The sequence below is a fragment of the Argentina silus genome (assembly GCF_951799395.1).
Source record: "Argentina silus genome assembly, contig: scaffold_122, whole genome shotgun sequence".
In the NCBI taxonomy this organism is placed as follows: domain Eukaryota; kingdom Metazoa; phylum Chordata; class Actinopteri; order Argentiniformes; family Argentinidae; genus Argentina; species Argentina silus.
In genome coordinates, this window is record NW_028152843.1 from 51,483 (window position 1) to 79,469 (window position 27,987).

The 27,987-nt window shown below is 41.0% G+C and overlaps 1 pseudogene across 1 annotated transcript; it reads left to right on the forward strand.

The window, feature by feature from the left end:
- Positions 1 to 1,314: 1,314 nt before the first annotated feature.
- On the forward strand, positions 1,315 to 27,921 carry LOC310824589 (cytochrome P450 3A27-like; annotated as a pseudogene). Its single transcript has 12 exons — positions 1,315 to 1,329; positions 18,845 to 18,900; positions 21,288 to 21,387; positions 21,521 to 21,634; positions 22,163 to 22,251; positions 22,362 to 22,510; positions 22,832 to 22,959; positions 23,082 to 23,151; positions 23,367 to 23,530; positions 26,636 to 26,855; positions 27,059 to 27,221; positions 27,805 to 27,921. The product of its transcript is annotated as a cytochrome P450 3A27-like (transcript).
- The last annotated feature ends 66 nt before the right edge of the window (positions 27,922 to 27,987 follow it).

Genomic DNA, 27,987 nt, shown 5'->3' on the forward strand with positions numbered 1-27,987 from the left:
TTAAATTAATTTATTGTAAATTAAATAATACATTAAAACCACACATATGGCAGACACATTAACAGTTCATATACTGACAATAGTGTTGCTTCACCATTAAAAGCTTCGATTCTATTTTCCATAGAACCAAAGTTCAACAGTCAGTGCAAGCTCTGCTTTTTGTGCCTTGTATTATACTACAGTTTGTGTTTCAATGACGAGGGGACTTATAGAAGTCAAACGTATTGGTCCTATAATAATATTACTACTCTTCTACTTAGAGTTTGCTGAGATTGTAAACTATCCTAGGCCTACAGCTGTCGCTCCTGTCTCTGGATGTGCTTGCCCAATGTAGTTTATCTTCAGAACAAATGGCAAAACAATTCTTCTTTAGGAGTTTAGGTGCACAATGTTTCTAGTATGCTTTTCAGATTTTGACCATGCATGCGTACCTGCATATTGCTTATGTGAACCCCTCTTAATTTGTAATATTTATACTATATTGTATTGATATTGCAGACCTAAATCATATTTTTTCACATTATAAAAAGTATCACATTAGCTTCAGTGATGACTTCTTTGCACTGGTGTTTTGTCTTGGAATATACTAGTATATATATAGTAGTTTGTATAGTGCTATTTTTTTACAATCTTGTACCTTTAACATTTTTATGATAAGATAATATCATTGTGTGCTGTCCTGTAACATGGATATGTCATTAACACGAGTCGTCAGAGGTCCACAGGGTAGTATGTCAGAGTTTAAAAGCTTCACGCGACGACTATTTACCATGTTTTATTTCAGGTAATTAACCTTGGCAAAACATCCACCAGGAGGCATCGTTGAGGAGGAATTTGAATGGATATGCTTACAGTGTGTTTTCGAGGCCTTTCTGTGTTTACAAACATTGCCGCCTGATGAATTATGTGAAGAGTAGCTTTTGAGTTGTTGTTTCAATTTGGAAAAGGGCATATTATTGTCTGGTCGGAGAAATTATGTTCTTGGATAAACCTTAATTTTGAATAAATCAATCAACTCTTCATCAAATGTGAAGACATGAAATATATGTGGCAGTGTGTCTGCGAAATTGCATATTAATTAACTCATAGCGATATAATGTTTCTCAGTTGATTCCGCGCATTTCTATAGGCTATATGGACACAGCACGCTCACAAAGCAAAGAGCGCAGTTTGTGACATTAATTTTCCACTCTGGCACTGCAAGTTCACGTTGAACATATTTCACATGATTGAAATGAGAGCTTTTATGAATCAATCAAAAATGTTTACATGCCATTTACAATGATGAGAATAAATCTGAGAAGTCAAGGGATAATGTCGAACAGGCAGGTGAGGGACATTAAGCTGTCATGTTGACATGCTTTTATTCATATTATTCTGTAGGCTATAGCCTTATATATAAAACTCACAACTGTTAATCTGTTAACAAATTACATTCACTGTTTTACTGCCCATATCCAACAAGTCATTTGTAGTTGCCTACTGTCTGTATTTGGCTGTTCTTTTTCGACCCTGTCCATCATATCATGTATCATAATTGGCTACAAACTATGTGTGCTTCCTTGAGCTCCGTTTACAACAAGCTCAAATCGTTTCCCAAACAAAACAAATGTGTGACAATTTATCTAGCCACTAGACAGTCTTTGAGAGACACAATTTGAATGCTGAGTACAGTAATGTTCTTCATTTAACAAATTCTGTTAGTTCATAGAAGATTGACATGCAAACATTGATTTTACTGTAGGCAAAATTATGCATATTTTAGAAAACAGGTAATCAATTCCATTTTACATCACGGAAATAATAAAATGGTTGTGTTCATTTATGGATTTCAAATTATTTTTAGGTTACCCAGCTTGGAAGCATGGGTTTTAGGAGTAGTCTAACCAGTGTGATATCAAAGCGCAAGTTGCTATCGGTATATTAAGGAGTGAGCTAAGACAGAAAGACTTGTGTTCTCTATGACAACTGCATCGTAATATGGCAACATACGTGGGCTAACATTAGACAGATCACAGAAGCATGACAAACATCTCTGCTGCCATAAGTGGGGCAATCAGGATGATGGGGGTTCTGTAATTTATACTGACAGAACAAACTGTCTTTTAAAATTTCGGTGATGGGCAGTGGATTACAAAATAGGGGGGGAAGGTGTGGAGTGGGGGAAGGTGAGCGAATTTGTCTGTTGGAAAATTCATACAGTCGCCATACGTTCGCAACAAAGTAATGTCTGCTAGTTGAGAGAGCCATCCGCTTGGCCAGCTCGCAAGTTTCTTTCCATGTAATGTTAGGGAGGCCTACTGCAATCCCTTACTGTTAGCTGGTTTAGGCAGCTAGCGGTGGTGCATCTCTCTGCTGTTTGACTAGTCAAAAAGTATAAAAAATTAACTTCAACTGTCAATAGTGGATTTGTCAGTTATCAATAGCTGGTACATTTTTATTTAATATCCGCCAAATATTAAATCATGATGCCAGTTATGATAAATGTTTGAAATGTAGTATCTTTGAGTATTATGAAAAGCGCTATACAAAATAATTGCATTATTATTATTATTACATTGAGTGGACGAGAGAAGGCTGCCCTTGCTGAAAATTCACATAGTATTATGATGTTTTTAATGATAACAACTGTTTCAACAACAATTTTTCTATCCAGTCTCAATCCCACTGAAACCCAAAATCTTTACTCCTGTCTGGCATGAAAATCCCTAACTTCATTATTAACCCATTTGTGCCGGATGCTGCGCTACGCAGCATTGCATCTACCGCCGGATGCTGCGTTGCGCACATTTGAATTTACCGCCAGTTTCTGCGTAGCGCAGCATTTTTGATTTGTCGTAATTTTCACAAGTGCAGCATATAATGCACTGTCATTGGTTCAAATACACGAGGTGGGTCTTGTTGATTTTTTAAAACCACGTGAGCACCCAAATGTCGTGTGGTTCGCCGAACGCACTTGTATGTCTGATTGATTTTCGGCGAACATTTGGCCGCTCACGTGGTTTTAAAAAATCAACAAGACCCACCTCATGTGTATTTGAACCAATGACAGTGCATTATATGCTGCACTCATGAAAATTACGACAAATCAAAAATGGCGGTAGATTCAAATGCGGTAGATGTCGCGCGGCATTCGGCACAAATGGGTTAAAGTCGACTCAGGCTTATTCATGTCAGATTGCGCTAAAACTTGTCTGTGCTGAAAGAGAATGTGTGACAATGTTATGAGTGGATAGGAGTTTGTCCCATTGCTTGGTCCTCATTAAAATAACCTGATATTTTAACCATTTCGACTCTGTAATTCATGAGCTGCTAAAAAAACATCCTTCAAAGCTCTTGTCACCGCCTTGTGGTGGCTTTCGGCAGCACTTCAAACCTTGTGTCTCCTCCAGCAGCGCCATTGAGGTAGACCACCGCTGGGATAGTGGCGTGAACCGATTAACCACTGGCCCACTGTATAATAAAATAAGTCATTGTGAAACCCATGTCCCACTCCTTCCCTGACTTACCCTGTTTTTAACATAATACCGTTGTTACAATTTCAAAATGGTCCTTACAATGGCCAAAATGGCCCACCCAAAATGTGGTCCTCTGTGGCTCAGTTGGTAGAGCATGGTGCTAACAATGCTTAGGTTGTGGGTTTGATTCCTGCTGGGACCATATATACTGAAATGTATGCACTCACTGCAATGTAAGTCGCTTTTGGATAAAAGCGTCAGCTAAATGGCACTGTTATGAACAGTTTACCCATTTCAGCCTATTAGACCTTATTGTTCCCCACCTGTGTGTGTACAGTATATGGGCTACAGAAAAGGGCACGAGATCCATGCGCGTGGAGATGGACAAATTTGTCACGATTACAGACATTTGGAACACTTTTGCATATAACTCAATTGCTTGTTATAACCAAGCAGAAAACATCAATATTTGTTTTGAATGTGGTTTGCATGGTGGAGTATAAGAGCTGCTGGATTTGTCTGTGGACAGACACATTTGCGTAAAGGCGCATAGCCAATGAAAGAAGAAGCGATTTTGTGTCCACTTTAATTTTTTTCACTTTTTTTTACACTAGCAAATTGTACAAACCTTCTTGCACATGTCATTATTGCTTCAGATTTGTGTTCTGCTTTACTTGTTATCAAGTATTGGTGCTTCACATTTTACTGTGTTATTTGTACTGTACAGTTACACCAATTATATCTGTCGATAAGTTATATTCAATATGTAAGCTTTTATTTGCTCTTTAAAATACAAAATGTGGTATTCCAATGATTCTTAAGTGCTGACTAAACTACTGACTACTTTTGATCTGTCCCATGACCACCAGGAACAAGACAGATGAGTGCAGATGAGGTCGAGCTATCACCTCAACTCCAAACTAACCCTGAAATGCTTAGGCTCAATGGGATTCCTCTCAAGTAGACCTAATGTTAAAATAAAGCAAGGTTGATACTGAATTAAACAGGCTGAGCCATGGGCTACGAATATAGTAATGTCCCTCACACAAACAGTGCTCTCATCATGACTACCATATTACCCAAAACTGTGGGCTGATTTCAAATAATGCTATTAAAGCAAGGTTAAATCACTACATCCACACAAATCAAAGAATCAGTCATGTAAATCATCAAAGCTTTATAGGGCACGTAATGTGGGTTAACTGGACGCCAGACTCTGTAGGACAGATGACTAATAGCTCCTTCGGTTTACAAAAATAATATACATTGATTGATGCTTGAATACTATCCCTGGGCTCCAAATGAATCAAATAAACACAACAACATGGCCTTCAAGAGGCAACAATCCCTCGATAGCAAGAGATGGGATGGGACAGGAGAGAAAATCTTATTTTGGAAACAAAACTTTTCTGTAAGCACATTTTCCCCATGGCACTGAGTACTAGGCGTGATTCGAACAGTATAGGCAGACAGACAAACTATGCGCCTCTCATTCTCCCGTTTATCATGACTTCAAACTGGCTCCCAACCTACCCAAATATGTGGGCTTCATTTAAATAAGTATATACAATGCCCTCCATAAGTATTGGAAGGAGGAAGCATTTTGTCTTCTTTTAGCTCTATATTCCAGTTTTTATACAACAGTTTGGATTTTAAATCAAACAATTACTACTACTACGGTCAAAGTAGAGATTCTCAGCTTTAATTCAATTTAAACATAGTCCCCCTATTTCAGGGCTTCAAAAGTATTGGAAAAATCATATAATGTCCAATAAATATTCAATTGGATTTAAATCTGAAGATTTACTTGGCCAGTCAAGAACTTTCCGCTTTTTGGCCCTGAAGACCTCCCTATTTGCTATGGCAGTATGTTTGGGGTCATTGTCTTACTGTATGATGAAGTGCCATCCAATGAATTTTAGAGCCATTTGTTTGTACTCGAGCAGACAATATGTTTCTTTACACTTCAGAATACATTCTGCTGCTGCTGTAACATCATCAATTAAGACAAGTTAGCCAGTTCTTGTGGCAGCTATACATGCCCAAACCATAGCACCATGGCTCACAGATTACGTGGTATGCTGAAAATCTTGCAATTGCTGAGCTCACCAGTGCTTTCATTCTTTGTTAATGAAGTTACAAACTGTTGATTATGGTAAGTCTAAGGTTTTGGCTATGTTTACAGATTTTTTCATTGACGTCTCTTTGGTCCTCATGTTGACAGACAGCAATAGCAGACTTCAAAGACAAATGCAAGCCGAGAATCAAGACTAGACATTGACAGCTCTCTTATGCCTGCACAAATTATGACGGAACACACCTGACTAACCAGAAACACCTGTCAAGCCAATTAATACTTTTGGTGCCCTGAAATAGGGGGACTATGCATAAAAGGGTTGTCATTTCTAAATGGTCAAACCAATCTTAAAAAATTAAACATTGAATTAATGTTTCAAATCCAAACTGTTGGAGTATAGAATACTAAAAGAAGACAAATGCTTCCTCTCTCCAATACTTATGGAGGGCACTGTATATATAAGTGTAGCGCCCCTTTGCTGGTCTGAGCAATTAATAGGGGTGGCTAACCTGAATTCTTTAAATAAAATGGTATCTCTACCTATTATTGTATGTTTACTTTGTCTATTATATATTAACACAGTCCCACCAATTACTTGTCTTTTGTTATTTTATTCAAATCAGTCCTCTTTCATTTATATGAAATCCCCAAAATAGATTGCATGAAATGAAATACAGTAACACTTAACGTGCACACACAAATATCCAAATGTAAATGGTAAACACTGTAAACCTCAATGAAAAGAAATAAAACCTATTCTAAAGCCGGCAATGATAACTACGACAACAATACCAAAGTCCAGTGCGTTGCAGGCCTGGCGCGTGTAGCTTGCGTGCGTTGTAGCTCACCTAAAATGGCGGCTCCTTCACTCTCACGAGCTAGACGACAAAAACCAAACTCCCAGTTCCTTAAGCCGGCAGCCTCGCGAAGCTCCTCTCTCGGCAACCGGGGTAGTTCTCTCAAACGGCAGGAATCTTTGGTACTACTGTCTCTCCCGGTGGCTATCGACGTTTTGAACTCCCGTGTTGGTCGAACACACAGCCCATAAGCCTCCGAAGAAAAACTAGCTCTCTCACTGTAGGCTAGGCTAAGCCAGGTGGTTGACCGTCGGAACGGTTACTCCTCTGCAGAGAAATTGTTCCAAAACAGGTCATACGCCGAACGTAATAACTTATAAGATGCACGGGTTGTGCACTCGCATTATTACCTTGTTCTAAACACAGAAATAAGTGGGCTACCTATTTCCACAATATTAACCTTACTCAGCACAGCAGCATATTCCATGCGTTCTCTTCGTTCGCCATCCCGAATCTAACTTCTCCTTCTCATCCACCTGACACCTGACCTTCATCTCACTTTTTCATTGGCTCATGAAAATAAACAAAATGCACAAACTTTACATTTGAATCTTTTCTCACAGAAATCAAAAATAAATTCCTTTACAATATTGCCAGCATTGTGAACACAGTATTTAAGAAAACAAAATACATTTTACATCAGGTAAATAATTCAATACATGAACTTAACCCATGAAACTCTATTCAATATCAAACATAGTAATAGTTTTACCCTTTTTAAGTCCTATGTATTCTATTAATGAACTTATTCTATTTATACTATTTATTAGTTCCTATTTATTAATCAAAGAACTTTTAATAGTTAGGCCTAATTTTCCATAGGGCTACAAATTGGAGACACATGTGCTTACAGGGGCGTCGAACCGGCGGCTCCCCTTGATGGAGCAAAGTTGTTACATTGACAAAGACAAGCTCCGCGCTCATGGGCAATTTATAGGGGGCAACTGTGCTGCGAGTATCTAAGCAGTCGTATTGACTGGATGAAATGCAATGTTTCAAACAGATCTGATGAATTCACCTGCTTTGAAAAAGTGTGCGTCAGGGAGTGCTTTTGACACGAAGCAAAAATCTACAGTCAAGCGTCCTTCAGCAGACAGCCTTGTGTTCTTTAGTCATGAGACTTGTCAAAACGGCAGAAAAAAATGGTCACAAACGAAATATTGTTTCTACACTTAAAATGAACAAAGAAAAAATGAGCTAGCCTGATATAACTCATGTTCATGACGATGCAAATGTAAAGAGATTTCGAACTGTTCTGTTGCACACGTTGTGACTCATTTTATTTTTCTACAAGAATCATTTACCATGACGGGAATCGAACCCGGGCCGCCCTGCGTTAAAAGGCAGATTCCTATCCGCTAGACCATTTGGGAAGACTTGATATGTACACCCTAAGATATCTAAGTGTCACTTCGATGAGGTCTGTAGCCGAGGCCATAGAGCATACCAAACAAATAATCAGGTGTTTAAATATCCTTGTCGTTTTGAAAAATGACCATTGTCACCTGCACAGGAATGCCATGCGGCCACCATTGAAGAAATGTGCTTCTCAAATCTGTCATTATAGTAAATTTAAAGACAAATACTAGCCTTAGTAATCCCACACCTAGGGGAAAAGGTCACAAGGACACCAGATGGTCCTGGAACATCTCAGAGGGGTGAGATCACTTAGGTGGGGGCTGACTAGGGGGTATGGATGCTTTGAAGTAGAGTGGTATACAGCTGTGTAAACATCATCAGGTGATCTGGGGACAGGATGGATGGGTGATAAACACAGTTGTAAACAGCCAAGACAAAAGGGCTTTAGAAAACAGCCTAGGTCAATTGATCTCTACAGTAGACTGATCGGCGCCAAGCCAAAGGGGGCGTAGCCCCGGCATGACGAAATGTAGTTCTTGAATATTATTGGTGTATGTAAACAGGAAGTAGACGTTTGTTGAATGAAGGTTGTTGACCTATGTGAAGTCTATAAAAAGACAGGTAACGGAAGTGAAAAGTGTGTTCAACTTTGCAAACCTGACCCGGCTTTGTTCTCTGTGAATAAAGTCTCTGAATGAATCAACAGCTCTGGTTAACGGTATGTTATTTCAAAATACCATGATTTAAATTCCACTACATATTTGGCGTCACGAACAGGATGGATAAATAAGGCTCGCATCGTGAACTATCGTTGAGAAGGGGACCGGACAATTTATACAAATTTAATGAGCTCAAAAACAAAGTAAGCAGAATTCGTGCTTTTAGTATAGAAAATTTGTATAGATCGCCCTGGACCTTTGGCCTCCGCGGTGGAACACGTACATGAGTCTTACCCATAAAGACATAGACACATACACATAATTATACCAATATAGACACATACTCATTCATACATTGTCATACATACAACCACATTCTCAAACACATATACATACATGCAAGTACATAAGTTGTTGGTTATATCTATATTTGATTCCCAAGGTGTAAGACACCAATTGTGATTAGGATATCTCAAGTTGAGTCCAAAGTGGTTGCCTAACATATTTCTTTAATTATACAGTAGAATCCTAGATAACCAATAATACAATATTGTTCTCTTTTGACAAATTACAGAAAAGAGTGAAAAGTAAGACATTTTACAATAACCCTAAAAAATAATTACTGCAAAAGGAAAAATGGAGAAAGGGATTACCCTGGTAACTCCAGTAGAAATATTAGAGAATAAAAACCCTCTTTTAAATAACCAAATAAAAGAGATGTCAGAAAAATGGGAAAAACTAACCAGTAAGAATTATACTAAGTGGCCAAAAGAAGGGACATTTGATGTTGCAGTGGGTAAGGAAATGGGAACACTGATAAGAAACCCCAAAACTCGAGTAAAGTCAAGAAAGAGAGAAATAGATATGTTAAAATTGTTCAAAACAGAAGGAGAAGCAATGTTAAAAGAAGAGAAGGGAAGTGAAGTGAGAAAGGGATCTAGAAGCCCTATAGAGCTGGATTGTTATGCAAAATTAGAAGAAGGTGTGTGGAGGTCAGAGTCAAGGCAAGAGAAGAGGACTAAACCATTGGAAGCCGGAGTAAGAGAGAAATATTAGGAGAAGACATGAGGAAAGATCCAGGAATACTGAACGAGAGTTGAGGAATAGGGAAAAGATAGGTCACCCAGATAGATATCATTGCCCCATCCTGATAAAAGGAAATCAAGGACACTATGTGCCCTGGGGTATGCAGGATGTGCAGGGAATAGTTAGCGGATTACTTAACATACATGATGGAGCAGGTAAAGGGATTAGAAGCCTTGAGGAAGAGACTGCAGGGAAACTGCTGGCGGTGGGAGACCTCATAGCCCTGTTGGCCAAGGTACTGGGGGAGGCAAAGATGGAAGACGTTCTCATAAGCTGTGGACTGAAAGAAGCAAAGGACAATACCAGAGCCGATGGGATGTCATTTGACCAGACCAGAAATGAGAGGTGGACAACCCTGAGAGAAGAATATCCACAAAGGATGGATATTAAGACCCTGAAGGGAGACCCACTGGGAGAGACTGAGGATCCTGCCACATACCTGCACCAGCAACCAAAGAAGTGGAAACTAGAGACTGAAGTCGACCCAGAGGGAGACCCACTGATGACAACTCTGTTCAGAACCGCAGTGGTAGATGCCATGTCCCCTCCGGTGAAAAGCAGGTTAGAGGATGTGGTGGGACTCACGTCCAAAACACACAAGGATGAGTCAAGGCTAAAGGAGCAAGAAAAGGGGGACCAGAGAAGGTTAACACAGCTCCAGCTGGGGGAACTCACAAAACGAAAACAAGGCGTAATGGGCGCCGAAACCAAGAAACCAGTTCCATACAGAGCCATACCAGAACCACTTCCAGTGCTGAGACCTCAGGGACAAGAGCAACCCACCGTACTTGTAGTTCAGGTGCATACGCAGCAGCCCCAGCAGTTTAAGCCAGGGAAGGGCAGAAAGAGACCCCAAGGACGGTTCCAAAGAACAAACCCAAAAGGTCCATCTGACATGTGCTGGACATTTCCAAAGGGATTGTACTAATCCGAAATCGAGGGAGAATAGTAAACAGGGCTATAGTCAGCAACAGCAGAGGCCTCCACAAGGACCGGCCAATCCATATAGGGGACTAAATTATGGTTACTAGCTTCCAGTATTAACCACAGAAGCTGATCAAGAACCAATGCTGTAGGTTCAAATAGAAGATAGGAGATAGAGCCACAACCCTGCCCATACTGATCTCTGACCGGACTCCGGTGAATCTCTTGGGGAGGGATGCAATATGCATGCTGGGGATGAAAATATGGTGTTCCCCAGAAGGTGTATATGTAGATAATATGGTAATAAAGATACAAGAAATACCAATAACTGCAAGCGCAAATGTTTACTGGTTAAGGGAAATAAATTATGAAATAGAGCAAAATTGGTTAAGATGGAGAAAATTTATTGAAGCCCAATTGCCAGATGCAAGGAGACCACGATTTGACTTAAATTGCAACTCCTGCCAAGAACAAATCTGGCAGGAGCAAACCAAAAATCTGGTTGTCCCATTAATGTCACAATATATTATAGGGGAAAACAGGGAGCAGCTATACAAATAGATGAATTAGAATTCGTACAAAAGTGGTATAATAGACCTAATGCTGCTCATCATGGGTCATAAATGGTAAATAAAGGGTATAGAGCAAGAGTCTTGGGACCAATGATGAGAACCACATTAAAAAGTATTTGGAAAGAAACAAGTAACCCATTGGTAAAACATTTTGCGGATAAGGAATTCATAAAAATAATATATACCACAGGAAGTAGCCATATTGGTTGAACAACAGGTTCAGATGAAAGAAAAGTCAGATAATCAATTAAATAGAACCAATAACGCAACTAGAGGATATGATACGCATGCATCGGATTGCAGGGCCATTTGAGCAATCCATGTGGCTCTGAAGGGGGGCGAAGGTGGACTCTACAGGATTGTGGAGATCATATGAGGGTACTATAGTAGCGCCTACTGGGCTACTGGGGATTTTTGATCACTGGTGCGCATGGTTTTGACCATTGCGCAAGGGGGGAAGTTGTGAGAAAGATAAAAATCCAAGGGTATTGGGCACCCTATGTACAGGCAATGGTAGAAAATGCATTTAAACTTATAGGTTAATTTATTAAAAACATTTAAATTACAAATTTGGTAATGGAATATGGAGACATGATAAAAAAGGTAATTGGGAAGAGATACATGCTTGTTGATATAGATAGATTCAGAAGATGGGCAGAAGCAGGGAACAGGGGTTACATTTCTAACAAGAGAAGAAATACCCAGATTTGGAATAACTAATGAGATTAGCTCAGATAATGGTGCAGTATTTATTCAGAAAACTGTGAAACAAGTCATACAGCAGTTAAGAATAATGCAAAGATTGGGTTGTGTCTACCATTCACAATCACAAGGAATGGTAGAATGAATAAATGGTACCCTCAAAACAAAGCTGAATAAGATATGTGCCAGCGCAAAGCTTAATTGTGTAAATGGCTTGCCACTTGTATTAATGAACTATCGCATGCAGACTAACAGAAACACGAATTTAACGCCGCATGAAATGCTTACGGGTCGACCCATGCCATTGCCATGCAACAATAAGAGGACCTTACAAAGGACCACCGCTTGAACAACGCCAGATAGAATTGATACAATATATGAATTGATTAACTGAGATACACAAAGTTATATGTTCACAGGAAAAAGACAAGCAGCTGGAGCCGGAGACACCCCTGCCCAATCCGAGAACTCCAGGAGACCAGGTGTACATCAAAGTCTTCAGAAGGAAGTGGAACGAGCCAAGGAGAGAGGGACTGTACGAGGTAGTGAGAGCCACCCCCACTGCAATACAAGATCGAGGGAGCCTAACCTGGTACCACTAGAACCACAGCACCAGGGTCCCGAGGCAAGAACTCAGGCAAACCAGAGAAGAAGACGAAGGAATGGGTGAGATCGTACAGGAGCACAGAAGGAATGAGGGCACAGACTTTGGGAAATTAGACTGGTTTGACAACATCCTAGGATCATGGGGAGGAATGTTGGCGAAAATGGGAATAATGGTTGTGATAGTGATTGTAGTGTTAGGACTGTTATTTTGTTGTATAATGCCTGTTTTGAGATCCTTTTTTATACAGAGCACAATTAAGCAGATGAGTGTAACCAGAGGGATAGCTCCAATGGCACTCAACAGAATGGGAGGCCAACTAGACCTATATCCTGTTCTCGACTGGGGAGGCAGCAGTGAGTCTTCTGCCCCCTCATCCGATGATGACGAGATCGTCTACACTCCCAGCCAGGACTAGCCAGCGCTAACAGCTACACCTACATGGGAGAAGCATTGCTACAATCCTCAAGAAAGACGAAACCCTGGCCATACAAGGACTATATTCCCTTTGGGAATATTGACAATTTGAATGGACATTGACGTGTTTTAAAGTCTTATGTGTGACAATTATTGTGTGTAGTACTGATAGAATGACCATGTTGAATGTATGCATAGAGACACAATGGGATGGCTATGGATCAGAGACAGGGGATGGTCCCCTGTGTTGGACATAAAGTCCCATTATAGGTTGATGTGTTGTGTGTTGTTTTATTTTAATTAACAATTTGTGTAATCATTTAAATGTAGTTTAGTTGTTGCTCATGGGGACGGGTGCTCGTTTGCAGACCTGTAAAGTGGTTGCTCAATGATTGGATATGGTGAGAACCGTGGGGGAATTTTCCCTAATGAAAGAATGGGTTTTTCGCCCCCACCTGTAAAGGAGGCGTGTCCCCAGGAGCTAATAGAATGTCATGCTGTTGATGTCATACAGGTTATGTTTACTTCTGTGAGTCGCCTATGTATGTTGTCTTGAAATCACTTATATGTTTTATTGCTGTGTCATTGATGTGGGACTATTAAGTCCCAAAGGGGGGAATATATAGTAAATTTAAAGACAAATACCAGCCTTAGTAATCCCACACCTAGGGGAAAAGGTCACAAGGACACCAGATGGTCCTGGAACATCTCAGAGGGGTGAGATCACTTAGGTGGGGGCTGACTAGGGGGTATGGATGCTTTGAAGTAGAGTGGTATACAGCTGTGTAAACATGATCAGGTGATCTGGGGACAGGATGGATGGGTGATAAACACAGTTGTAAACAGCCAAGACAAAAGGGCTTTAGAAAACAGCCTAGATCAATTGATCTCTACAGTAGACTGATCGGCGCCAAGCCAAAGGGGGCGTAGCCCCGGGATGACGAAATGTAGTTCTTGAATATTATTGGTGTATGTAAACAGGAAGTAGACGTTTGTTGAATGAAGGTTGTTGACCTATGTGAAGTCTATAAAAAGACAGGTAACGGAAGTGAAAAGTGTGTTCAACTTTGCAAACCTGACCCGGCTTTGTTCTCTGTGAATAAAGTCTCTGAATGAATCAACAGCTCTGGTTAACGGTATGTTATTTCAAAATACCATGATTTAAATTCCACTACATCATTAACGACTGTTTTCCACACGCTTTTTTCATTGCATTGCCAGATAATCAATTGGTCATTGATGCGTCACGAATAACGACAATGCGTCGAAAATTAAAGAAATGTAAACATGAATTATGTCATTACTGTCTAAGCATCACAAAGCTGTATGCGTAAAGGCGTCAGGAAGACATTCTCGAGTCTGCACCTGTAGTGTGTTCACTGTATGTCCACAGGAGTGTAAAGAGGATCAGGCTGCCCTGATGATGGAGGCAGCAGGACCGGCAGCTTTCGCAGCCTACACCCCACTCCCACAGAGGACATCAAGACGGGCCAGGCACACGAGAGAGAGGGCCAGAATGGCTAAAGAAAGAAAGGAAGAGAAGGAGGGGAGGAGAGAGAGAGGGTGGTGCAGGAGAGAGAGAAGGAGGTAAAGAAGAGCGAAGAGAGATTAAAGATGAGTGAGAAGGAGACCGAAACAATGGAGGTGATGAAGAGAAGGGTAGAAGAGGTCGACAGAGAGATGGAGAGAATCCTAGAGGAGAAAGAAATGGAGGTGAAACAAGTGAAAGAGAGGATGGAGGTGATGAAATGGGCAGAGGAGGAGAGAGAAAAAGACAGGAATGAGAAGAAGAAAGAAAAGGATATTGAATGGATGAGAAAGGAGTTGGAGGCGATGAAGAGAGTAGAGGAGGTGGAGAGAGAGAAGGAGAAAATCCTGGAGGAGAAAGAATGCGACGTTAAACGTGTGAGAGAAGAGATGGATGTGATGATAAAGAATATGGTGGAAAGGAGGGAGAGGGAAGTGAAAGAGGAGATGAGGATGAAGACAGAGATGGAGAGAGAGAGGGAGAAGATTGAAAAGGAGAAAGAAAAGGTTATTGAATGGATGAGAAAGGAGATGGAGGCGGGTATGAAGAGAGAAGAAGAGATGGAGAGAGAGATGGAGAGAATCCTGGAGGAGAAAGAAAGGGAGGTGAAACAAGTGAAAGAGAGGATGGAGGTGATGAAATGGGCAGAGGAGGAGAGAGAGAGAAACAGGAGTGAGAAGGAGAAAGAAAAGGATTTTGAATGGATGAGAAAGGAGTTGGAGGCGATGAAGAGAGTCGAAGATATGGAGAGAGAGATGGAGAGAATCTTGGAGGAGAAAGAATGTGACGTTAAACACGTAAGAGAAGAGATGGATGTGATAAAGAATATGTTGGAAAGGAGGGAGAGTGAAGTGGAAGAGGAGATGAGAAAGATTACAGAAGATGTCGTGAAGTGGATGAAGACAGAGATGGAGAGGGAGATGGAGAAGATTGAGAAGGAGAAAGAAAACGATATTGAATGGATGAGAAAGGAGATGGAGGCGGGTATGAAGACAGTAGAAGAGATGGAGAGAATCCTGGAGGAGAAAGAAATGGAGGTGAAACAAGTGAAAAAGAGGATGGAGGTGATGAAATGGGCAGAGGAGGAGAGAGAGAGAGACAGGAGTGAGAAGGAGAAAGAAAAGGATTTTGAATGGATGAGAAAGGAGTTGGAGGCGATGAAGAGAGTAGAGGAGGCCGAGAAAGAGATGGAGAGAATGCTGGAGGAGAAAGAAATGGAGGTGAAACAAGTGAAAGAGAGGATGGAGGTGATGAAATGGGCAGAGGAGGAGAGACAGAGAAACAGGAATGAACAGGAGAAAGAAAAGGATATTGAATGGGTGAAAAAGGAGTTGGAGGCAATGAAGAGAGTAGAAGTGGTCGAGAAAGAGATGGAGAAAATCCTGAAGGAGAAAGAAGATGACGTTAAACGCATGAGAGAAGAGATGGATGGGATGATAAATAATATGGTGGAAAGGAGGGAGAGGGAAGTGAAAGAGTTGATGACAAAGATTACAGAAGATGTCGTGAAGAGGATGAAGACAGAAATGGAGAGAGAGAAGGAGAAGACTGAAAAGAAAAGAGTAATGGCGGCGAACCTGGAGTTTGCCAGAGAGAGCATGGAGAGGGCTTTCCATAAAGGGAAACAAAATACAGGTATGCCCTCCATTATCTGCTTACAGAGCATTCTAATCATGATCCTTTTGGCTTCTCAAATCACCTCAAAATAATTTAGATTTTATCTATACAAATGATAAGACAATTTTTCTCTTTCAGATATTTCAACACAGAGACAATTCTGGAAATCCACAACTATCCCAAACTTACTACCACAATAACTACCCTGCATACTACCACTATAACTACACTTGCCGTTTCAATTCTCTTTCATTAAAGTCATATTCAAAGGCAAACTGTGTGTCATGTTTGAAATGCTGTATTTTACAAGTTGCATAGCTGTAAACTATGTTGAGTGATGATGAGTTTATGAAGAAAAGGTATGTAAAAAAATGAATACTCCTGCACACACGATTGTTCCCTCTGCTTATTTATTGTGTCGACGTTTCGGTTTATGACCTTTATCAAAACATTTTTATCTGTGAGGTCTGTATTCCTAACACCACAAAAAGACAAAGTGGTGGTGTTTGTGTTTTTTACATTTACAAGTTGAGGAAGAAAAAACATGGCACATGTATGCACATGGGTTAGATTAGAAACAATCTGGGTAAACCTTAATTTGAAGAGGTATGCATGAGGTCTGTTATGTTTTTCTCTATATCCCATAATATTGATTACAATGATCAACATATTTGTACCCTGAAAAGAACCCAAACTGAACAAGTTCCCCATTATAAGTACCTGGGCATTTAGATAGATGATACACTTTTAAAATACATGTTGAAAAAGTGATCAACAGTTTGCGAGTTAGACTTGTACTTGTTTTGTAAAGAAATGTCTTGCTTCACCTTTGATAATAGGAGGAAGATTGTCTTGGCAACGCTCCTCCCTGTTCGTGATTATGGTGACACAATTTAAAATCACACGACAGCCTCAATTCTTAAACCACTAGACCCGATTTATCACTCTGCTCTGCAGTTCATTTGTAGGCATGTTTTCTGTACCCACCATTGTCTTTTGTATCTGTCTGTGGGTTGGGATTCTTTGACGTTGAGAAGGGCTTATCATTGGATTTCATCTGTATATAAAGCAGTTCTTTTAAAACTCCCATTTTACCTCACATCATTGCTTTTATGGCGACTTATTGGCGATCAAACTTGCAGCTTGTTACTATTTAATGTGCTACAAGTGATTACAGAATTGAGAAGAACGTTTTAGCTGCTGTGCTCCTCAGATATGGAATGATCTTCAGGCTAGACTGAGGTTGGAGCACTTGGTCCCTTACACTTGTACCATCATCTGCTTTTTAGTGGACAATATATGCAATAAATACCTTTTTTACACAAACATCTTGAATCAGAATGGGTCAGCCCTAGCCTCTTACACAAACAGGGTCAGAGTCAATGGGTACAAAACTGGAGCAAACGTGTGTATACCAAGATACTGTACCTCGACTCCTTTCCATTCCAAAAGAAATGTGTCCCTTTCCCTTCACTCAAATGTTGTGGATGACATGTACATAAAGCCACACACTGATGCAGGTGTGATGTTATGAGAGCTTTAGCATTTAGCATTTCCTGTGTTCAGGCCTTCTATTCACTTCTAATAGGACAAATGAAGGTACACTTGCCTCATAAGGCTCATTCTTGTTTCATTTGTCCTATTAGCTCCTACTGACCTCACTTTACACAGACACAGAGGAGGAGAGACTCAAACTCATTAGAAGTTTATTACTGGATCAGTTTACAAAACAAAACAAAACTGCATGGAGCGTACAGTACAGCAGAGCTTGGAGTACCAGACATGAACACACACATCGGAGCTGTCACAGTGGTATACCTTGGATCACACACACACACACACACACACACACACACACACACACACACACACACACACACACACACACACACACACACTCACTCTCTCTCAGGGCTGCATGCGGATAGCTCCATCCAGTTTGATCTCCATTGATCATGGGGTTCTCAGCCAGTGATGTCACCAGGTGGGCAAACTCTGCAGGGTCTCCCAGGCGCGAGGGGAAGAGCACTTGGCGGGCCAGGAATGAACGCACCTTCTCAGGTAAACCCGCCAGGAGAGGAGTGGAGAACAGACCTAAGGAGAGGGAGAGAGAGGTTGTCTGATATGGAGAGGAAGGGGGTGGGGGGGGAGTGTGTGAAAGAGTGCGTATGTATGTGTGTGTGTTTACTGACTGGGTGCGATGGTGACCACACGGATGTCCATGGGTGCCAGGTCTCGGGCGATTGGTAGAGTCATCCCAACAATACCCCCCTTAGAGGCTGAATACGCAGCCTGACCCACCTACAAAGAGAGACAGTGAGAGTGAAGGAAGGGGCTGTTGAGACAGTGTTGTGTGTGTGTGTGTGTGTGTGTGTGTGTGTGTGTGTGTGTGTGTGTGTGTGTGTGTGTGTGTGATCCAAGGTATACCACTGTGACAGCTCCGATGTGTGTGTTCATGTCTGGTACTCCAAGCTCTGCTGTACTGTACGCTCCATGCAGTTTTAGTTGTGATAATACATACAAATGATAGTATTGATAATTACAGTTATCTAACAGTTTCAATGATACCTATGACTTGATCGTTTTGCTTTTGTTTCAAGTCAGATTGTTGATTTATATTTGTTCTGACCAGGTATGGATACTGGCCATATGGAATATTAAAAAAACTAGGCATTCCTTGTCTCAAACCCATCCCTTTCCTCGGGACGATGATGGGATATAAGAAGGTTTGTAGAGATTAAGCCCATAAACAACAACATTGTAGACTCATCCATGATGTGTGTTGTTGTGGTGAAAGCCATGGGAGCTGAATATGAATTGTTTTACCCAGAAAAATGGGCAATAAAGCTTTTGAACGAAAACGAAAAGAGAGGAGTGGGAGCCGGTCTGTAGTGGAAAAGGGCCATCATAAACTAAGCCACAGTTCAGGTTTATGACAAGCATTTATGATCTGGCTATTTTTTTGTTTTGTTTTTTGTTCCCAGGGTGGTTTCACCAATTTTGACACAGAGAGCTTCCAGAAATATGGGAAACTGTGGGGGTGAGTCTGCTAAACTGATCCTGGTTATTGTTAACTATGATGGATATATATATCTCTCAGTGTCTACAGTATACACTCTTAAACCAGGCGGACACTGTGCGATTTTCACAAACACAGACGATCCAACCGACGAAATGGTCTCATACACCAAGACAAATGATCTGTCTTGATGCAAGTACACTGCCCAAGCAACAATTTCATGCTTCCACATTAATAATTTGAATCTGTTATTGAGCGATTTAAGTTTTAAGCTTTTAAGTATTCTGTAGTATGGTCCCAAACACAACTTGTGCGTTGCCAATGTTTGACAACATCCTGGATTCTCATTGGTTGAGGCTCCTATATTGCCTCTGAGCACGTCTCAAACTGCATGAATAAAGAGGAGCCACGACATGTCAGAATTCAAATCGGAAGTGATTGTGTCTTCCCTCCATGTCATTGAAAGGGCAAAAATGTAATTAAAAAAATAAAGAAAAAAAGGGTTCTAAAAGGATTCTTTGGTTGAATAACTCTTATGGGTTCCATTTGCAGTGCCCTGCGTAAGTAATGGGACAAGCATTTTTTCTTCTTTTGCATTATGCAAATGTCCAAATTAAGCACTCGTATTTGTATGCAAAAGTGCAAAAGTCTGTGACCCATTGACCCAACCAGACGCTGGGTATCTTCTCTGGTAATGCTCTGCCAGACCTATATTGCAGCGATTGTTGTTTGTTGTTTTAGGATGTTTTGCCCTCCTCTTCAGCAAATTAAATGCATGTTCTATAGGATTCTATAGGATTCACTTTTTGGCCCTGAATAATTTCCTAGTTGCTATGGCAGTATGTTTTGGGTCATTGTCCTGCTGTATGGTGAAATGCCGTCCAATGAGTTTGGAGCAATTAAGCAATTAAGTTGTACTTGGACTGACAAGATGTTTCTGAACACTTCTGAATTCATCTTCATCAAAGGAGACAAGTGAGCCAGTTACAGTGGAAGCCATACATGCCCAAGCCATAACACCCCCTCCCCCATATTTCACAGATGATGTGGGATGCTGTGAATATTGGGCAGTTCCTTTTTTTCTCCACACTTTCTCCGGTACATGTTTTTCCAGAACTCTGCAGGCTCTTTTAGGTACTTTTTAGCAAACCGTAACCTGGCCAGCCTGTTTTTGTGGCTAAGTAGTGGTTTGCACCTTGCAGTGTAGCCTCTGTAGTTCTGCTGGTGAAGTCTTCTGCGGATGGTAGTCTCTGACTCATTGACGCCTACCTCCTGGAGAGTGTTCCTAATCTATGGGGCAGTTTTTTTTAGTTGTTTTTTTTAATTATGGTGAGCATTCTTTGGTTATCCACTGGAAGTCTTCCTTGCCATTTGCGATTTCTTAGCTCACCAGTGCTTTCTTTCCTTTTAATGAAGTTCCAAACTGTTGATTTTGGTAGGTTTAAGGTTTTGGCTATGTTTCATTTTTTTCTGATATTTCAGCATCATAATGGCTTCCCTGACTTTCAATAACATCTCTTTGGTCCTCATGTTGACAAGACACCAATAGCAGACTGCACAAATTATGTGATGGAACACACCTGACGAACACACCTGTCAAGCCAATTGTCCCATCACTTTAGTGTAGCCTGAAATAGGGGGATTATGCATAAAAATGTTGTAATTTCTGAATGATAAACCAATATGTACACAAATAACATCAAATAAAAGATGAGAATCTCTACGTTCTCATTTCAACTCCAAAAAGAAGAAAAAATGCTTCACTGTCCCATTACTTTCGCACGGTACTGTATAACCTTCTGTGGAAAAGGGTTCTACATGGAACCCAAAAGGTTTCTTCAAAGGGAGAGTAGAAGAAGAACCCTTTTTGGTTCTAGGTAGCACTTTTTTTCTAAGAGTGCAGGATCTGTGATGGGTCTGTCTGTCTCTATCTACGGTATATATCCGCTTGAATGCCACAGCCTATTTGAGTATTGTTGCTGACCATGTGCATCCCTTCATGGCCACAATTGACCCATCTTCTAATGGCTACTTCCAGCATGATAATGCACCATGTCACAAAGCAAAAGTTGTCTTAAACTGGTTTCATGAACATGACAATGAGTTCAGTGTTCTTCAGTGGCCTTCCCAGGATCTGAATCCAATAGAACACCTTTGGGATGTGGTAGAACGGGAGATTCACATCTTGAAAGTGAACCTGAAAAATCTGCAGGAATTGAGTGATGCAATCATGTCATCATGGACCAGAATCTCAAAGGAATGTTTCCAACATCTTGTGGAATCAATGCCACGAAGAATTGAGGCTGTTTTGAGAGCAAAGGGAGGCCCTACCCAGTATTAGTATAGTGTTCCTCATAAAGTGCTCTGTGAGTGTATATCTAACTATCTTTGTTTTTGCTGGTCTGTAGGATCTATGATGGCCGTCAGCCCATCCTGTGTATCATGGACACAGCCATGATCAAAACCATCCTCATCAAGGAATGCTACTCCCTTTTCACTAACAGGAGGGTAATACGCTAAATTGAAGTTGTTGTATGGGGAAAAAAACATAAGGGCTCCTTAAATAGATAATATCATTGTTATTATAGCATTATTAATATTAGGTTAATCTTGCAGTATATAATAATAATAATTTTTCTAGAATATCTATCTCAACGGGCCTCTGTATGATGCCGTGTTTATCGCTGAGGATGATGCATGGAGACGGATCCGCAGTGTCCTGTCTCCCTCCTTCACCAGTGGGCGGATCAAAGAGGTACAGTCCCATCTCTCCTCTCCTTCTTTCATTCATTCCTTTATACAACACAAATAAATGAATGACTAACAACTCTGACGCGTGTGTGTGTGTGTGTGTGTGTGTGTGTGTGTGTGTGTGTGTGTGTGTGTGTGTGTGTGTGTGTGTGTGTGTGTGTGTGAGAGTGTGTGAGAGTGTGTGTGTGATTTGTACTATGTGTATAGTGTGTATTCATTGTTGTTTGTTGTTGTGTGAAGCAGCAACTTTAATTAATTAATCCAAGACAAATTTTCATCTGGGACAATAAAGTATATTTGATCTTATCTTCGATAAGTTCAGTGGTCAGATGACAGAGTATTGAATAATAGTTCATCTTTGGAGTCACTTATTTTTTGACTATATACATAATGCATCCTGTATGGATGTATATTCTCAGGCTATATAAACATTAAAATAATTCCTGTTTCAAACATGATATTAATATATGTTTTGCACATATTAATCCACGTATCAATCATGATATTTTTCCATGTATCCTTCCCAACTCAGATGCTCAGGATCATGAAGCAGCACTCTGGTAACTTGGTCAGCAATCTGAAGAAGACGGCTGATAACGATGAGCCCATTGAACTAAAGGAGTGAGTATTTATCTCCGAGACGATAAGGTGAATTTGTAATTTCAGTGAACTCCCCCTTTAATTTTGTGGTTGTGATTCTGGTGGTCAGAGATTGTGTGGTTGTGTTCCAGGTTCTTTGGACCATACAGTATGGATGTGGTCGTCAGTACTTCATTCAGTGTCGACATTGACTCCCTCCACAACCCCTCCGACCCCTTTGTGACCAACATCAAGAAAATGCTCAAGTTTGACATCTTCAGCCCACTGTTCCTCACAGTCGGTACAACTGCCCCCATATAGCTTTCAGTCATTTTGTGCTTAATAAATGAAGCTATCGATTTTATTGATTAGACTGACATAAACCACACTGCCAATGGTTTGCGCTCTACTCATTTGACAAACACATGGGCCCTGTCCAGAACCAACCTCTAGTTCCTAAATGCTGGACACTTGGAGATCTGAGTGGACTGGATACAGAAGTGTCTAGGGATAGAGCCTAGGAGTTGTTTCTGGACAGGGCTGTGCATTGAATAGGATTGGAGTCACGTATCATGGTATTTCCTGTTCCTGTTTGTAACCGTGGCATTTCCTGTCCGTCCAGCATTCTTCCCCTTCATGGGTCCTGTTATGGCAAACATGGAGGTATCCCTATTCCCTGCCTCGGTCACAGATTTCTTCTACGCTGTCTTTCAGAAGATCAAGTCCAATCGCGTGGCTAGCACCAGGAAGGTATGTAAATATAACTGATCAAATATACGATCTTCAGCCAGTATTGTGTAATACAATTGTAGAGATTTGGTAGCATCTGGTAGTTCTCATGTGATTTTGATCTGACGTAAGCCTGCTTCCAGAGTCGGGTAGATTTCCTGCAGCTGATGATAGACTCGCAGAAAGACAGCAACTCAAAGGGAGAGGAGCAGAGTAAAGGTGCCTGCCTTAAACACACACACACACACACACACACACACACACACACACACACACACACACACACACACACACATACACACTGTATACTAGCATCTAACACACACACACACAGTACCTGCCTCAAACACCTATACCTACAAACACACCGTGGAAATACTCTACTTCGTCCCTTTCTCACACCTACCACCCCATTTCTCCCATCATCATCGGATTGAGTGACCATGAGATCTTATCCCAGGCAATGATGTTCATCTTTGCTGGCTATGAGACCACCAGTAGCTCTCTGTCCTTCCTGGCCTACAATCTGGCAACCAACCCTCACATCATGACCAAGCTGCAGGAGGAGATAGACACTGTGTTTCCCAACAAGGTAACCCCTCTGCAGACTCCTATATAGTACTATTCATGTGGAACAGGAAATATGATAGTGACAGTGTTTTAGAGGGTACTGATGAGTGTGTAACCCCTGACTTCTACAGATGGTTAGATAGGTGACAGTATTTTGCAGTGTGCTAATGTGTCTGTAGCATCCCTGTGCAGACTTCTGCCCAGTATTATTAATTTGAAACAGGAAGTAGATAGGTGTTGTTGGAATCTTCAGAATAGTTAAAAGGCCAGTACCTGAGGACCTGAGGGATCTACAGGGTATATACCTTAAAAGCATGTCTGACATGCAGTGGTGTGCGTGACCATAGAGTGATTTCTAAACTAATACAATTATCTTAAAATAAATTATAAAACTAACAGGTAATCAGTGCAGAGACTTGTGTGATATGTGCTCTCCATCTGACACGTGCTGCTGCATTTTGTATCATTTGCCAAGAGCTTTCTTTGGTCGACCAGACAGGAGAGTGTTACAGTAATCAAGGCTGCTAGTAATACAAGCATGCATTCGTCTCTCAGTGTCAGCCTGGGAGAGGAAAGGTTGCACCTTTACAGCTGTGTTCTGTAAAGGTCCATGTAATATTCAAGCTTTCTAAAAGCTTCCTAACGGTTGTAATGACTATCTTTAATCGGTAGCGATCAGGGAACAAGATCCCTTATAATAAATCCCTTATGAATAAATATTTCATTTACGAACGCTGTTTTGGTTCGGAAAACACGCTTTTTAAAATGCAGTGTCCTACCTGACATTCGGTTTGCATATAAACATGTTGTTAGTGCCAGGGGTGTTCTAGGGGAGTAGACTGACCTTTCTCTGGTGGCTGCCTCTCCCAATCGTGTGCGCATGCAGAAACACAACAGCTAATGTCCAACACTGCAAGTTCATTTCGGGGGGATATATTATTATTAGGGAGGATGTTGTTGTTTGGACAACTTCAGACAGAATTTCTCCACGATGGCAGATTTCCGACAAACTTACTTACTCTTCTTTAAGTGATACAAATATGTTTTAGTCACATTCTTGATATGGGTTTCAAAATTAAGATCTGAGTCAATGGTGACACCTTGTTTTGCCTGGTGCTTAGTGTTACTGTAAGTAGTGTCTTTAAGTGTGCAGACAGTTTCTCTCTTTCGGCTTTTGCTCGAATGACTAGTACCTCTGTCTTATCTTGGTTGAGCTGTATGAAGTTCTGTGACATCCATATTTCACCAGGAAATCAATCAAACTGAAATTGTTGGGTGATACAGAAATGTACAGCTGGGTGTCATCTTCGTAACTGCAGTAATTAATATTGTGCTTCCTGATGACACTGACGAGGAGTACAGGCCCTAAAATTCAACTTTGAGGAACCCCACAGGTGTGGTCACCAATGGGAAACAAAATGGCCAGTTAGGTTGGTCCTACACCAGTTAAGAACTGGACCAGAGAGGCCAACCCACTTCTCAAGTCTATCAATAAGGATATCATGGTCCACAGTATCAAAAGCTGCACTCAGGTCCAGCAGGACAAGGACAAAGAGCATTTTGGCATCAGCATTAATTAATTAATTCTAAGGTCATTAAGAACCTAGTTAATAACTTAACAACATAGTGCTATCTCAGTGCTATGATCGGCACAAAAGCCAGATTGGAACATGTCAAATGGGAATAAGGAGATTATTTAACAGTTTGAACACCTTTTTTTCAAGAATTATTATTTTTTTGCTTAAAAAGGGAAGGTTGGAGATTGGCCTAAAATCGCTAAGGACTGAAAAGTCATTTCTTCAGGAGGGGTTTCACCATGGTAGTTTTAGGTGCAGATGAACAGACCCCCACTTTGCTGAGCATTTCTGTATGACCACTGCAAAAGAGTTCATAGTGCTTCCGTGTGGTGGAAGGTGGGGTAACAAGTCATCAAACACATCTTCAGGTCTTGCCTGAGTGATCCTCCTCACCTAATATTGGTTCTCTTATCTCAGAAGTATGTTGCAAATTCCTCACATTTGTAGGTGGAGAGCAGATCACCAGGTGTCTTGTGGGCGGGATTTATAAGGCTGTCAATCGTTGAAAAGAGCACTGTTTGAGTTGTTATGATTCATTATCAATTTTGAGAAATGATCCCGTCTGTCTTGGCGTTTTTTTATTGCCTTATTAAAAGCAGAAAGATGCTCTCGAAGAATATCAAGGTGGACCTGCAGTTTTTGTCCGCTCAGACTTTCTGCAAATTCTTTTAAATTTGGCCACAGCCTTTTTCAGTTTGACTGGTGCTACAGAGTCGATAGTTGCCCTTAGTTTGGTGTTGAAGCTGGTTGCTAAATCATTATCACAGGAGGAAGCTGTTGATGGTGTACTATTCATATTCATATTCATCATGAAATTCTCATCTGCTCAGCGACATGGCTAGATAAATAATAGAGTGAAAATATATTTTTCCCCACTTCTAATAGACTGACATGCATTCATGTTTAGCCAGGTTTCAGATAAAAACATTACAGTGCAGCTTTCGCTCTGAGATAAGATCAATAAAGGTTTTGCCAGATAGGGACCTAATATTCAAAAGCACCATGGTAATGTTCTCTGGGCTGTTCGGTGCTGCCCGGCCACAGTTAATGGAATGGATACCAAGTTATTCACATTTGAACCACCTGACAGTTTTCTTGTAGTCTGTCGACTGTGATAGGAAATAATAGACTGTAGCACATTCAGTATTCCAAGCAGTCAATCCACTAAAAGCAGCCCAGTTTAGTGGCATTTTGACTTCTGATTGATCCTTGTGTACATCTATCATTTACATTGTTCAGTGGAATCTAAATGTATTTTCTTCTAACTATCAAGATAACATTATTTAGCGATTTTTTTGTTTATTCATGTATAACAAAAAAGCAAGACACTATTACACATGTACATTGAAAGTAATGGCGTTCTGTATGCGGGTGTCATGAAATTAGGCTATGCAGATTAGAATAAGTATAGTACTGTGTTCATTTCCCCCCCAAAAAACACAAAAAACTAACAGCTCTTCAGATTTGCGACGAAAAAGAGTTAGTTCTGGGCTACGGCTACATGAACGACCAATCACTAGTGCTCATGTGAGTGTAATATCCCTGTGCAGGCTCCTATCCAGTACGAGGCTCTGATGCAGATGGACTATCTAGACAGCGTGATCAACGAGTCTCTCAGGTTGTACCCCATCGACTTGAAAGAGTCGCCAAGAAATCTGTTGAGATATGCGGCATCACCATCCCCAAGGGTATGGTCATCATGATACCCATCTGGACCTTGCACCGTGACCCCGATGTGTGGGAAGACCCAGAGGAGTTCAAACCAGAGAGGTAATGGGCCACATCTTAACCACAACCACAATATCAATCACAACAGCAACGATAAGAGCAGTGTTCCACAAACAACCATAAAACAAACCTAAATGCGACGACCAAACACAAACAGGTTTCTTCAACCATGTATAACCATCATATTACTGTGATTTAATTGATATGTTCTTTAACCCCTCCTCCTCTGAACTCTCCGTGTGTAGGTTCAGTAAGGAGAACAAGGAGAGCATCGACCCATACATCTACATGCCGTTCGGGTTGGGCCCACGGAACTGTATCGGGATGCGATTCGCTCTGGTATTGATGAAACTGGCGATGGTGGAGATTCTACAGAGGTTCAACTTCACCGTCTGCAAAGAGACAGAGGTGAGACAAAATAATGATACAATGATTGTAAATATAATTTTGTACCTATGACTTTGTTGCGTTTCTATATGTAGCAGAGGTGATTTTGGAATCACACTCGGGTGATGAGGTAGCCCTGCCTGAGACATGTAAACTGAAGTGTCGCCCTCAGACCTTGAGGATGTCCTCTTGGCTTAATAGTAGCGTTTGTGTCTTCCACATGGGAGACCCGGGTTTGAACCCCCATACTACAATTCTGTACTTGCGTACTGCATAAGTATGTACTCCCCATTTAATTTCCCAGATTGCATTTTTCAGTACTAGGCGCCAATCATCCTCAGTATAGGCTACCTACTAAATGATGGAAGTGTGAGATTTAAAAAAAAGCTATTTGTATTTCTGCAAAACTCCCTCGAGACTTCATAGGGCCATTTTAATGTATGTCGACCCAAGAGAGGTTGTCCAGGAGTTTGAGTTTATTTGAATTTATAGTGCAATGCTACCCGAACGTAACAGTGACACTGTATTAGGTAACATTCATAGTGTAACGCTGACATCTGTTTTACTCGTTCCTTCATACTTTAACTGTGTCAACTCTCACCAGATCCCCATTGAGATGGACCTACAGAACACTCTGATGCCCATACGGCCCATCAAACTCAAGCTGCTGTTCCGCTGCCAGGAGTCCAACGACAACCAGCTCAAAGCAGACAGCCAGTGATGAGGACCTGCCCTGCTGCAGGTCTCTCAGTTATTATGTTACACATAGATCTAGGATCAGCCCCAA